Here is a 15,241-nt window from a genome sequence, read left to right as displayed (position 1 = left end):
TTAGGTATATGTCTATTCTATTAATTGTGAATTTGCTCTGCAATATTTAGGATAAAAAACTTGCTCTATGAAACCCGATTGTAATTTAGAATTTCTGCTTTCGAATTCTATTTTAAATTCGTAGATAGTGTTTAATAGTTGATCAACAGTCAAAAAATAAAGTTTCAAATTAACGAAATAAGCCAATATGATTAATTACTCCAAATAAGTAATTGAAATCAATGTTCAAATAATAACAATCGTGAAAGAACCATAACCCTAAAAAAAGTAGCTTAACTCCATATAAACACAATAGAGAACAAACGAGTAAACGTAATTCTTGACGTTTTAACTCACGGTTGGTGATAGGTATTTGACGGAAAAAACTTACTCGCACCGAATGTATACATCAAATTAATGCAATTTCTATTATAATGTGATTTAATGAAGTAAAATACATGTTAATTAATTAAGGTTTAAAATGAACTATAAATTTAAACACATGATATGCATGTATTGGATTGGTGTATACACCCGGTGCGGATAGCTTTTACCCGTATTTGACTAGATACAATGGAACTATGTGAACCCAAAGTTAGATTTGTTAGATTGGAACATGAGGACATTAGAAAATGTAACATCGCTAGTCAATTCTAATTTTCACGTCATTGGTAGTTGAATTAGCACCACCTTGAATTAGACTAAAATAAATGGAGAAGATAAGGATGGCCCTCAAAATGATACCGTTGGATATACTCCATCCGTCCATTTTTAATTTTCATATTGCGTTTTTCGAAAATTAATTTGACTAATTTTTAAAGTTAAATTAGATTACATTAATTTCATATATTATACAAAAAAAATAAATATTAAAAAACTATATGAAAAGTACTGTAAATTGAAATTTTTTACATATCAATATGACGAAAAAATACATCGTAAAATATTAGTCAAAATTCTTATTGTGTGACTCTAAAAAAGGAAATTATGATAATTAAAAGTGGATCGAGAGAGTATTGAAGACTTTAGTATCGAAAAATTCTAAATATCATAACACACCTAATTGGCTTAAGGTAAATTCTTGGAAGTTGATATGATTAAGAAATTATGGGGTCCCAAATTATGATTTATCGATTTGTATGGTCAATATCTAAGTGACAATTACATCTCTAGCCATTCGTGTAAATCTAAATTAATTGAAGTTAAAACAAATATTACAAGACACCAGATAAAAACTCAAAAATAACTTAATAATTATATAAAACGCCCTTCAAAATTTTAGCACTAAAATAGAAGATGAATGGTAGTTGAATGAGTAGTACGCTTGACCTTCTCCAATGCTTCTAACTCAGCTCTGACTATGACTTGGTCAAGCTTTTTGGCTTCTTATTGGAACAAACAATTTGAAATAAATAAAATATTCAAGTATCATGCAAGTTTCAAAATAAATGTTGATTTAGCTTATTCTATGCTTATTAAACAAATGTATATTTGATTAATTTATTTTTATTTATTAGATATTTTTTTAATTAAGCATTATTAAGAAGAAGTTTGAACTAGTTTTTTAATATAAGAATATAATTAAAAATAATTATATCATTATTTTTTATTTTGAATTCCTAAAGCGACAATTATTTTGACACAAATTTATATTATTTCTCATAAATGTCAATTCAATGCTGCATGATTAAATCACGATATCTGTTGAAAATTTAAAGCGTACATTAATTATATGTTAATTAGAAAAGTATATCAAATAAAATAATAATACATAAAGTGAATGCATGTACCTATTCTCTATCTCAATATAAGTGATTCACTTTTTTTTTAACTCAATCTAAAAAATAATTGACCTATTTCTAAATATCTATTTCAATCTAAATATCTATTTTAATCTTAATAAATTGATATTTAGTCATACAAACATCTAAAACTTATCTTAGACTATAAATTCTAAAAGTTTTTTTTTCTTTCTTTCTTAAACTCAAATAGTATCATAAAAAATAAAATAAAATAAATCTATTTTTCTAATACATCTTCTAAAATGACCCCATGATATAATAGCAATTTTGCGGAATTTGAACAAGTGGATATGAACCGGGTTTGAGATTAATATTGAATTTTGACCCGATCGAAAAAGGCACCAAACACAAGGGTCTAGAAGGAAAAGAAAAAATGAGCCACCAATAATGACTCTTGTGGCCCATTCCACGTCATCTTGACATGCTGCTTTGTTGGAGGTTGACTTCCTACGCCCCTCTCGTTATACAAATGGTCAATTTTTAACTTGATACAATAATTGAGGTCTTTTTTTAAAAAAAGTTTTGAACTCGAGCTTTGAGTATAAAAAAATACTATTCCTATTTGATAGAAAGTACTTTTTTGATAAAATATTTTTGTTGGTTTGGAATGTTTCTCTCCAAATAGAGCTTTATGTGGTACAAATATAAATATAATTAGATTTTAATAACGAATATCAAACTTCATACGAGTAAAAAAGAACTAACATAACTAATTCTAAAACAAGTTATTTTATAATTTTATGCTGATTAAATATGAGATTAACTCAAAATTAATCTTGAGATTAATTATTTCTTTATCGCTTTTAAAGTTTTATGAAAGGAGCCCTTAGATAGGGATAAACAGGCTGCGGATCACCAACAACCTTTTTCTTTGACTAGTAGATACCTTAGGTTAGCAGCTCGACTATTTTTCCTTAGTTTAAAATTTTTTATTAAAATATTGGACTTTTCACTTGTAGACATTCCATATCCCAAATTTATAGTATAATTTGTTATAAAATATTATAGTGTGAATGTCCACTACACTAAGAAGTTACTCTCACCCATTATCTCCATTACTTTCCTCCATTATGAAGATAACCATAACCTCCATAACCTCCAACTTTATAACCATTATTCTTGTAACCTTTCACTTCCATAACCTCCTCCATTATATTCATGTTAATGCCATGTTTATGACTAACCTTTTGTATGCCTCTATGTTACACTATAAATAGAGGCATAAGGGTTCATATTGTATACACTTGAAGATTTGGTGAACATTTGAAAGAAAGAAAGTTATCTTATATTGTTTCTCTTGTCTTATATTCTTCTTGTCTTCATGTTTATATTATTCTTTTGTTCTTAAGTTTTACAACACGTTATCAGCACGAGTTGCTCATTCTCCGTCAAGAATCAATGGTAGGTATTTCTTGATTTTTATGAATTATCATAGTAACTTTTCGGTTGCACGATATACTTCATATCCTATATATTATTTGTACTAACAAAACTTGTTTTGTGGTTATTTTAAAATGGTTAGTAAATTATGATAATCTTCATAACAATGTTGAGAGAGACTATTAAAATGTTTTAATTTATTTTAACTTGGGATTTTATATGGTTCCAACATGTTGTTCTAAATAATTAGTTTTGTTCATTTTTACTCAATTTTAGGTCAAATCGGATTATATTTATGGTATTCAATATTTATTTTTTGGTAATGCATTTGGTTTATTAAGACATTGATTGAGGGTAAGACAGTGAATTCAAATTTCACCGCACCAAGGGGGTAAGACATCGAGTAAAGTCTCGGTGCACCATGATAATAAGAAGTTGGGTTCAAGTCCCATTGATTTATGACCAAAGGCGTCTTTATATGGGTAAGACATTGGGTTTAAGTCCTAATGCACTATAGTGATGACATGATGATGACTAACATAAAGTTATATACTTTTGATTGAAAGTCATGAAATTTGCCCAATTAATTTGCTCCATTCTCTTATGTGAATGTGGTAGCAGTGCATAATATGTCTGAAAAATGACAAGTGGTTGAATGTATGAATATGAGTGTGGTAAAATGTTAATGGTCATCATTGTGGTAATTAAAAGGAAGAACATTATGGGTTCTTAGATGGTCCTTCAAATGTAAAGGTAATTTTGTCCATCAAAGTGGTATGAAAGGTTATTGGGCACATTGTCTCTTAATGTGGTCCTTCAAATGTGAATGTAATTTTTATCCATCAAAGTGGTATGAAAAGATATTGGGCACATTGTAGTTGATGCAAGCCAATTTGAAAAATTTTGTAAATCCTCCATCAAAATAAAGGAATACAAAATGGTAGTACATTTGGTACATTTGACCTCTTAAAGTGATGTTAAGGTGAGTCACATAAATTTGATAATGCCAAAGCATGACAATGAGTTTCTAATAAAAACTTATGGAGCATGCACAAATGGTTATGATTCATTTCTTGAAGAAAATGTGACTTGTGTTCGTATGGATAAGGACATGTTCATGTATGGTTGGATAAATGTCACATCTCACCTCTACGGGAGGTTTGAGATATTGAAAAAAAATATATTTTGACATAAATGATCATTTTGGTCATATACTTTGAGTACTACACAAATATTGTGGTATGTTTTATTATGAACTATTAGACGACAAAAGAAAGAAATAATTATTTTCTATAAAGGTTGTGGTCATGACCAAAATAAATGTTGTTGTGTGGCAACACAAATTTGTCGTTGGTTGTCAAGAAATAAATCTTGCATGTAATAATTTTAACCATGACAATAATTATAATTTTCTCCTTGAAGGAGATGGTCACCATAAGAATGGTGTTGTGAAATTTGTGGCAGTACACAAACTTAATTAAAAGTTTCGGAAGAACTAATTTGTTACTATCCAGAAATGAAAATAGTTCATAATATTGAGGTTGTAGTAAGTCTCAAAAGAAACTTTTTAAGTTTCGGAGGAATTGAAAAAAAAATATTATATTGAGACTGTAAATTATTGAAAGATTAAATATCTTCAGATTACTACAATCAAAGAGGGTTATGAATATTTACATAAAAGGTTACCCGCCTTTCGCTTGTTTGTTATATACAAATATAAGCATGATGATGGAATCGCATGCAAAAGTAAACTAGAAGTTTACTAGAATAAATATCAGTTGACATAATCAGTTGACCATTTCAATTCAAATGTGATGCAAAAGAATTGAGAATTCATGGGTTATATGTTGAAGAAATAAAAGATTCTTCAAGAATTCTCATGTGTTGCTTGTTCTCATTATAAAATGATCATTGTACCAGCAAAGGTTGGGATTGAATCTCCTGAAATTTGGAACATATAAAAAGGTGAATATAGGCCCGTTCACCTGTCATGTGGACCGCTTACTTTATGATTTAATAGATACATCTATGGTATGGTCACATGTGCATTTGTATCAACTTACAAATTGGTTTTTGTAAGGTTGTTTGCTCAAATTGTTAAATTAAGAGCAAAGTTCCAAACTATAAAATTATGTTGATAATATTGGTTGGTTTAGCAGAAATTGTTTGCCTCCAATTATAGCTAGACCATTGATTATGAGAACAAATCTCTCAAATAAAATTTGGTATGAGATGAGTTTATTTAACGTGTATGCATCAAGCCAACAAGGTTCTCCCATCACAATTGGTTCAGGGTCAAGAACCAAATAATTTCCATCTAAAAATTTGATGCGTGCACATATGATTATATTGCTCCACCACGCACAAAGATGGATCCCCAAATGAGGTTGGGGGTAAATGTTAGATTTCCTAACATTAGAGGGAGATATGTTTAGCAGCTGAAAATTATGTGTGGGGTGAATTATCTAGATCTTCGTTAAAAAAATGTGAACTTGAAGTTGAAGAGATAATTCATTTGCAAAATGTTGCAAATAATTTGTCAGATGTATATGTTGACCCAATATTTTAATTAAGCTGCAAATGCTCCAATAAATAGTCCTTAAAGGATAGAGTCTATGGTACGACATAAGCGTGCTAGATCAATCGATTCCAAACATAAAACTCCTTGAGGAAGGAGAGGAGCAAATTATCAAAATGGTCATGATAATGAGGTAAGTGATTTGAAAGAGCACTATGACATAACACTTCATAAAACCTTGGCAAAGGTTCAGGTACCTGAAAATGATAAAAAATGAAGAGATCTCGATAAGTTATGTCGTATTGGAATCGATATCAAAATGACCGTCGACGGTATCTTTGATATGAAGTAGCACTCAATGCTATAAATGGTTACGAGGATCTTAAATTCAAATCTGTCATATAGTGTGGACAGATAATTATTGGCACTATTCAAGTATATTTTGTTTCACTTAGAAAAGTGATGTTTTTGATCTTATAGTTCATGGATCAAAATATAATGTCAGTGTAGTACAAATGAATCATTGTGCGAAAGTATAACCGTAAGATATAAAGTGCGATTTTTGCCTCGGGGCATAAAGGGTTTCGCAAAAATCCTGACATTATTAAATGGAGATATATTCTTCAATGGTGGATGCAATGAGACTTGTTTCAGTCTGGCAATAGATGAAATACTTGAATATGCATAATGATTATTATGTCTAACTAGACGACGAAGTTATATGAAAATCCTTGAAGGATTTAAAATGCCTTAAAGCAATTCCATTGAGTACCCAATGGTTTTGAGATTGCTTAACACAGAGAAATAATCTTTTTGATCTCATGAAAATGATTTAAAATGTCATGTAGTAGTGCAATTGGTGCACTTACAAATTGATGGTTATGCAAATGCTAGAAGATTATTTGATATACATATAAAAAGTTATGTGAGGGGATTGCCATATTATCATTCAAGTTATGCCAAGAAACTAACAAAGAAAGTGACTCAACATATAGAAGATGTGTGGTTTTTTTTTTTTGAGAAGAAAAGACGAGCAACGTATAAAATTGAAATGATCAATCTCTGAGTTAGAAATGATTTGATTATGTAGATGCATAATATTTATTTGATCTACATAAAGCTCGATCGCAAATGAGCTATTTGTTTACATATGGAGGCACAACAATATCTTGGCATTCAAAGAAACAAACATTGGTAACCACTTCTTCAAATCATACAGAAACAATATTGATCTATGAAGTAAGTCGGGAGTGTGTATGGTTGGAATCATGATCTATCATATTCAGAAAACATGTGATTTTCCTTTGGCAAAGGATATTCTAACCACCATCTACGAAAATAATATATAGCTCAATTGAAGGGAGGATACAATCAAAGGAGATCAGACAAAACATATTTCACCAAAAGTCTTTTTCACATATGATCTTCAACAAAATGGTGAGATAGACGTTCAAAGACCCATTCAAGTGATAATCTTGTAAACTTATTCACTAAGGATTGCCAACATCAATATTTGAGAAGTTGTGATATAAGATTGGAATGCATCGTCTCCGAGATATCAATTAAAAATTTTATCAGGGGGAGAAAAAATACGCGTTGTACTCTTTTTCTTAACCATGGTTTTAGCCCGATTAAGTTTTCCTGGTAAGGTTTTTAACGAGGCAACATTCAAAGCGTATTAAAAGATATGTGTACTCTTTTTCCTTCACTAGGATTTTTTTCCCACAGGGTTTTTTCCTAGTAAGGTTTTAACGAGGCATATTATCTATGGACATCCAAGGGGGAGTGTTATAAAATATTATAGTGTGGATGTCCACTACACCAAGAAGTTACTTTCACCCATTATCTCCATTACTTTCCTCCATTATGAAGATAACCATAACCTCCATAACCTCCAACTTTATAACCATTATTCTTGGAACCTTTCACTTCCATAACCTCCTCCATTATATTCATGTTAATGCCATGTTTATGACTAACCTTTTGTATGCCTCTATGTTACACTATAAATAGAGGCATAAGGGTTCATATTGTATACACTTGAAGATTTGGTGAACACTTGAAAGAAAGAAAGTTATCTTACATTGTTCCTCTTGTCTTATATTCTTCTTGTCTTCATCTTTATATTATTCTTTTGTTCTTAAGTTTTACAACAAATGTACTCTTTATTTTATTTTTTGAAAAAAATAAATACAAATCATATGAGACTAGATGGTGGTAGGTAAAATAAAGAAAAAAAAAGGAGAAACATATATGATTAGGAGAGAAATCTAATGCTATGCATCAAAATCTAAAAAGTTTTTAAAAAACTTATACTCTCTCTGTCCCAATTTATGTGACTTACTTTCTTTTTTGTCAATCCTAAAAAGAATGAGACATTTCTATATTAAGTAACAATTTTACTATAAAATGTCTATTTTACCCTTAATAAAATGATTTACAACCACACAAATTTCTATCATTCATTTTGGACCACAAGTTTTTAAAGTCTTTTTTTCTTTCTTAAACTCCGTGCCAAGTTAAACTACCTCACATAAAATGGGATGGAGGGAGTAATATTTATTCTTAAATACGTTGTTTATGTTTTTTTTTTCTTTTGCAAAAGTCTTGTAAGGTTAAATATTAGGAATTGGGTTTGGACTACTTAGCTTTCTATACTAAATCATAGAAATTGGTTGATGTAACATTTTTTGTTGACCCAAAGAGTGGCCCAAATATTAATCAAGCAATTTTCCTTCCAAACCCACTTCATTTTGTTGGACCTTTCCTCTTCCTCTATTCTAACTTTTGAGAAACAAGGCACTAGTTTAGAAAATATTTTAGGAAAAATATATAATTTGACATACTACACTATCATATATATATTTATTAATTATGTTTTTAAAATTTTACATATTTTAGCATTAATTAAGAGTTTTCTACCATATATTGAGGAAGATACATGTATTTTTGCTACTAAATACACTAAAATAGTGAGGGAAGCGAGTGAAATTTGTTATGTATCTGTATGTATCTAGTGTGATTCATATATATCTGGAATACCAGATACATAAGAGAGTGACGAGTGAGATTTTTTGTGTATCCCAATATATCTAGAACAAATTATACCTAATTTTGACCTCATGTATCTCGAGATACATGTATCTGAACTTATCTAGACCCACCAAAATCTAATAAGATTTGTAATAATACAAATTCAAGTGTATCAAAGTAATTAACTCTTAAACTAATGAGATTTATGTAGCAGAAAATTAAATCGAAATGTACTTCCTATCATAATTGTCCAAATATTGTAGAAATCACCCACGTCCAATTGTTAAAGAAATTCCCCTTGTTCTAATGTTGGCATTGTTATGGAACTGATGAAGTTAGGCATTTATATAGGTAAAAGTTATAACCCTAAGAATTTCTCATTACAATACGATAGCTCTAGAATCTCATAATAAAATATTTCCTTTCATAAAGAGAACTACAAGATATATTAGGCATTTAATAATTGTGAATCAAACAATTATTTTAATTATTAAATATGTGAACTACATTAAAAGAGACATAGAATTCTAACATATCTATCTATGTTTTAGAAATGATTTAGGCCACTGAATTACTTCACACATGGTTTGTAAACGTTGAGCAACAATTTAATCATCAATCAGTTGACAATTGAGATGGACTTCACTTTTTTTTAGAGACTATGCATATAATGATATTAACTTAATTATCGCTAAATATTTTGACGACAATAGATATTAGTGCTAATTTTTTTTATTATATTAAATATCTCTTTTGTTTTAGTGACATGAACATTTAAACAAAGTTACTGAGTTGGTCGGATCCATACTTTGGTTTCTGAGTGTCCCTAAATTTACTCTCAAAGTAGAATTTTTAGGAACAATTTAAATTAATCAAATTTCAAAATAGATATTGAACGCGGAGTCAAAACCTCCTAAAATATTTCAAAACTTTGAGATTTGACATTTTAACAAAAGGTCCCCTTTAACAATCTTTTATTGGGCCACACATGTCGGATTCTTCTGTGTAGGGGAAGAGGAAGGGTACCAATAATTAAGCAAATTGTAGCAAATAGAAATCGTGCACGTTGTCCTTATCCTATATTTCATTCGTTTCAATTTATTTATCCGATTGTGACGTATCATGAAATTTATAAAAATAAAAAAGTAAACAATTTAATCTTATGATTTAAATTAAAATACGTAAAGAAAATTAATATGTCTTTCTTTTAGTTTTGTAATTTTAAACAGGTCAAGTGAAAGAGAGATATTCTTTTTGAAATAATTTTATATATAATATTTACGTATATTAGCATTAATTAAGAGTTTTCTACCATATATTGAGGAAGATGCATGTATTTTTGCTACTAAATACACTAAAATAGTGAGGGAAACGAGTGAAATTTGTTATGTATATGTATGTATCTAGTGTGATTTACATGTATCTGGAATACCAGATACATAAGAGAGTGACGAGTGAGATTTTTATGTATCCCAATGTATCTAGAACAAGTTACACCTAATTTTAACCTCATGTATCTCGAGATACATGTATCTAAACGTATCTAGACCCACCAAAATATGATAAGATTTGTAATAATATAAAGTCAAGTGTATCAAAGTAACGAACGCTTAAACTAATGGGATTTATGTAGCAGAAAATTAAATCAAAATGTACTTCCTATAACAATTGTCCAAATATTGTAGAAATCACCCACGTTCAATTGTTATAGAAATCCCCCTTGTTCTAATGTTAACATAGTTATGGAACTCAGGGGCGGAGCTACTGTAGTGGAAGGGGGTTCGATCGAACCCACTGACTTTTTCGTAGACCACATATTTGTATTAAAATATGAAGTACAATGTATATATATATTTCCTATGAACTCATAAACACACTGAAGCGTTTGGCCCAGTGGTCATTGTGCACCCTGCAGCTAGATCATTCACCCGCTCGGAATGTGGGTTCGAAACTCGGTAGGCACACAATTTTTTTGGATTAATTTCTAAACGCGTGTTTAAATAAAAAGTAATTAAAAAATATAATATCGGTAAGGAAATAGTATTTGTGTCGTAGTTAACTTTTTTAAAAAATAAAAAATCGGTAAGGTTTAATTAAAAACATAGATGGGTTTATATTAAAAAAAAAAACAAAAAATTGTTAAATGAAAAAAAAAGAAAGGAAAATAGTATTTGTATCGTACTCTGAAACTACAATAGCTGACTATTGATTTCTACTCACATTCAAAAAGTTTAACTCAATTTTTTCTCTCCAAAAGTTAGGGTTCTAACTTTTATTGTTGATCTAATTGCTGCTATCCAACATCTGGCCTCCGGTGTGTACTCTTGTCTCTCCCTTTTCAATTTTTCCTTATTTGTTTCCTTATTCATTTTTAGTGGATTAAATACTTGTATTTGTTCGTTAATTTGATGATTGTTACTTTAGGTTAAGTTCGTTGTTCTTTTTATAAATTTAGAACTCACTAAGATGAAATCCTGGCTCTGCCTCTGATGGAAATAATGAAGTTAGGCGTTTATATAGGTAACAATTATAACCCTACGAATTTCTCATTACAATACGATGGCTCTAGAATCTCATAATAAAATATTTCCTTCATAAAGGGAACTATAAGATATATTAGGCATTATATGATTGAGAAACAAAACAATTATTTTAATAATTAAATATGTGGGCTACATTAAAAAGAGACATGGAATTCTAACATATCTATCTATGTTTTAGAAATGATTTAGGCCACTGAATTACTTCACACATGGTTTGTTAATGTTGAGCAACAATTTAATCATCAATCAATTGACAATTGAGATGGACTCCACTTTTTAGAGACTCTAAATATAATGACATTAACTCAATTATCGCTAAATATTTTTGCGACAATACATATTTTTGCAAAAAGAAAATTTATTATATTAAATATATCTTTTGTTGTAGTGACATGAACATTTAAACAAAGTTACTGAGTTGGTAAAGATACATACATTGGTTTCTGAGTGTCCCCTAACTTTACCCTCAAAGTAGAATTTTTAGATATAAATTTAAATTAATTAAATTTCAAAATAGATATTGAACGCGGAGTACAAAACCTCCTAAAATATTTCAAACTTTGAGATTTGACATTTTAACAAAAGGTCCCCTTTAACAATCTTTTATTGGGCCACACATGTCGGATTCTTCTGTGTAGGGGAAGAGGAAGGGTACCAATAATTAAGCAAATTGTAGCAAATAGAAATCGTGCACGTTGTCCTTATCCTATATTTCATTCGTTTCAATTTATTTATCCGATGGTGACGTATCATGAAATTTATAAAAATAAAAAAGTAAACAATTTAATCTTATGATATTAAATTAAAATATATAAAGAAAATTAATATATCTTTCTTTTAGTTTTGTAATTTTAAACGGGTAATGTGAAAGAGAAATATTCTTTTTGAAATAATTTTTTTTTAAAATGATGTGAGTAATAAAAATAAGCAGCTCTATTCCATCTGTCATAGAAGCAAATGATAGAGAAAATGACAAATCTGTAAGTAATTAAGACAATGAACAAATAATAAAACCTTCATTTTTCTTTATTTCTTTTATAAAAAAAATTCTTCTTTGAAGTCTTTCTTGATTTTTAATTTATTTGGTTTTCAAGTAAATTAATTGGTCTAGAAAAGAGAAGATTTGTTGAAACATTGAATATGTGAATATATATATATATGTATATATTGTTTTAAAAAAATACGAAAACAATTAAGTAAGAAACAGGATTATAAGGTATAGAAATTTGAGTTTCATGACCTTTAGAAGGCAAAAGCTTACCAGCCCATGTGCATTACTTTTTATTTTATTTTTAGTTTGGTATTTATATTGAAATTTGGTGGGAAAGTCAGGGACTAAGGATAGGTAAAATGCTCCATGATAAAGGATACTTCGTATTTATAGAGACTCGAACCGAAACCTCTGATTCAGGATGAAGGAGTACTTACAACTTCACCACAATCCTTGTTGATAGACATGCCACATTACTGCTAACGCTAAATTACATAGGAGGATTATTCGCTATTAAAAATAGTTCCTTCATTATCCGATTCTACTATTTTAAAACAAAAACCCGGGGTAGCCACTCCATCCAACGTAGTATTAGAAGTCGAGATGTAAGTTCAATCGATCTCAATAGAATTATTATCACTTAGCTTGAAATCGTCATTCTATAATTTAGAACCTATTAATCTAAAATCCTAATTTCATCAACCGCCCTCCCATATGAATTACTCTCATAGTGATCCACTAGTCTTTAACAATAGTCACATTTTGTATGGAGAAGATTTGTTTATCATTCATCTCCAACCATATTATGCCTATAAATTAATTATATATGTTGAAAACAAATAAGGAATTGAATGAGAGGGGGATCCAAAAAATGGATAGCTACAGAGCTTCCTCTATGTTTTCCTATTTTGGATTTTTTTGTGAATGTGATGTCCCTATAATGTAATAATAATTTGCGGGCTATCCAAAATGGAAGACCCAACAAATTATTGTGAATGTAATGTCCCTATCAAATATCAATTATCATTTGTGGGCTACCCAATTTGGAAATTAAATAATTATTGTTGAGTTCTAAAATTTTGTGTCGGTGAAACTGTCATCATCTTATATATAAACGTGGTTTAATTTTAATTAATTTATGTCCAATTCGAATGTTAAACAACTTTTATCAAGTTTTAAGTAGAGTGCAAGTCAAGTGATATTATACACTAGGCAAATACAAAAATGAGGATTGATATTCAAATTATTGTCACGAGAAAAAGTTTTTAGTATTTGAGTCTTTAAGATGGAATAAAATGGAGGCTCGCATTTGATATTTTATGTGATAAAAATGTGTCACCTAGTTTTAAAGATAATTTTCTAAAGTAATTATTAGATTAATTATGTTGTATATGCATAATTTTGCATACTAGGTGGGATAAGAATAGAAATGAATGCATTAGGGACAAGATCGGTGTTACATCCGTGATGGACAAAATTAAGAAAGCGGTTGTGAGATGATTCAGACATGTGAAATGTGTTGAAGAATGATAAAAGTCAATGAGATGGGTGAAACTCCTTATAAGGCTTGGACAATTCTCCTCCCTTTGAACTAGCTTTTAGGGAGTGCATTAGGCCTAAGACCTAATTTAACATGTTATCAGAGCAAACAGAGTACTCGAGATCGAATCTCACTACCACCCGAACTAAAAAGAATTTCAATGTGTTTTGGCCCATGAACAAACAATCAGGTCTGGCATGTTGAGAATACAATTAAATGATAAAAATGTGTTCTCTATAACAACTTAAGCTTTTAGATGAGATTATCATACACTTCATCACGGTATCAAAGCAGAACCTGTCACCCCCAATGTTAGGCCCCCTAAATTAAAATTGCTCAAGCACCATATGCTAGGCACTAGGCGTGAGGTGTGGTGGAATGACAAAAGTAAATGAGATGGGTGAGCTTCTTATAAAGCTTGGATAATCCTCCTTCCTTTGATTCTTCTTTCTTAAGATTTCTCTGTGATTCGGAGATCATAGAAGCGTATTTCTCACTAAAATAATATGAACAACCTTAAAATACCCTATTGAGGAGATGTTTTAGATTAGCCGAAAAAGTATTATAGATTTTTCTTAAACTACTTTCATAAGAGTGAATATATATATATAGAACCGTTAAAAAAATTGAACTTGCCTCACCTTGCCCATTTAGACTCATTTTCCCATATACACTTAAGGTACATTATACTATTTGCTTTTTGTTATTTTTTTTACTAAAGAAAGACTAGAGAATGACAGTTCTATATACTTTGTAACTTAGAACGAATTTACCTCTTCACCGTCTAATAATTGATATATATATATATCATTGTCTATCAAGAACTACACATTTACCCTAAATTTCCCATAATTCATTATTTTAACCATATATTCTTGGCCCGGGAGTCGGAATGATTGTTATTTAAAGCACTGAGGGGTCGTTTGGTAGGCGGTATTAGAAGAAATAGCTCATATATTATGTATGGTATTATTTAATACAATGTTTGATAAGAATTCGAGCTTATGTATAACTAATCCAACTTACATGGTATTATAGGATGTATTACTAATATCTTTGTCACACCCCAAAACCGAATGTGATGGCACATGCCCAAACCCCACCGGACACGTTAGCCTAACACCCAAAAACCCGACGATACAAAATTAATAAAACAAGAATAAGATAGCAAGATAAGCGGAAGTCTTTAAATAAACTCAACATAACCCCAGAATTGGTTGTCACATGTACAAACCTCTAATATAGAATCTGAATAAAATATACAAGTCTCATAGTAAAGTTCTAGAATAGAACAGAACAGTAAAAATAGATAACTTGAGGGCACGTCTGGAATGAACCGCTACCTCTCAAGTAAGTCTGGAAGCTCTAATCTGAAGACGAGTAAAAAGTCGGATCTGATAGAGCTGTCGACCTACACAACTGTGTAGAAGCAAGGGTGAGTACCAAAAGCAACAG

The sequence above is a fragment of the Solanum stenotomum genome, chromosome 5 (assembly GCF_019186545.1).
Source record: "Solanum stenotomum isolate F172 chromosome 5, ASM1918654v1, whole genome shotgun sequence".
Taxonomy (NCBI): Eukaryota; Viridiplantae; Streptophyta; class Magnoliopsida; order Solanales; family Solanaceae; genus Solanum; species Solanum stenotomum.
The sequence above is the reverse complement of the archived record's forward strand: the minus strand, read 5'-3'. Positions refer to the sequence as shown.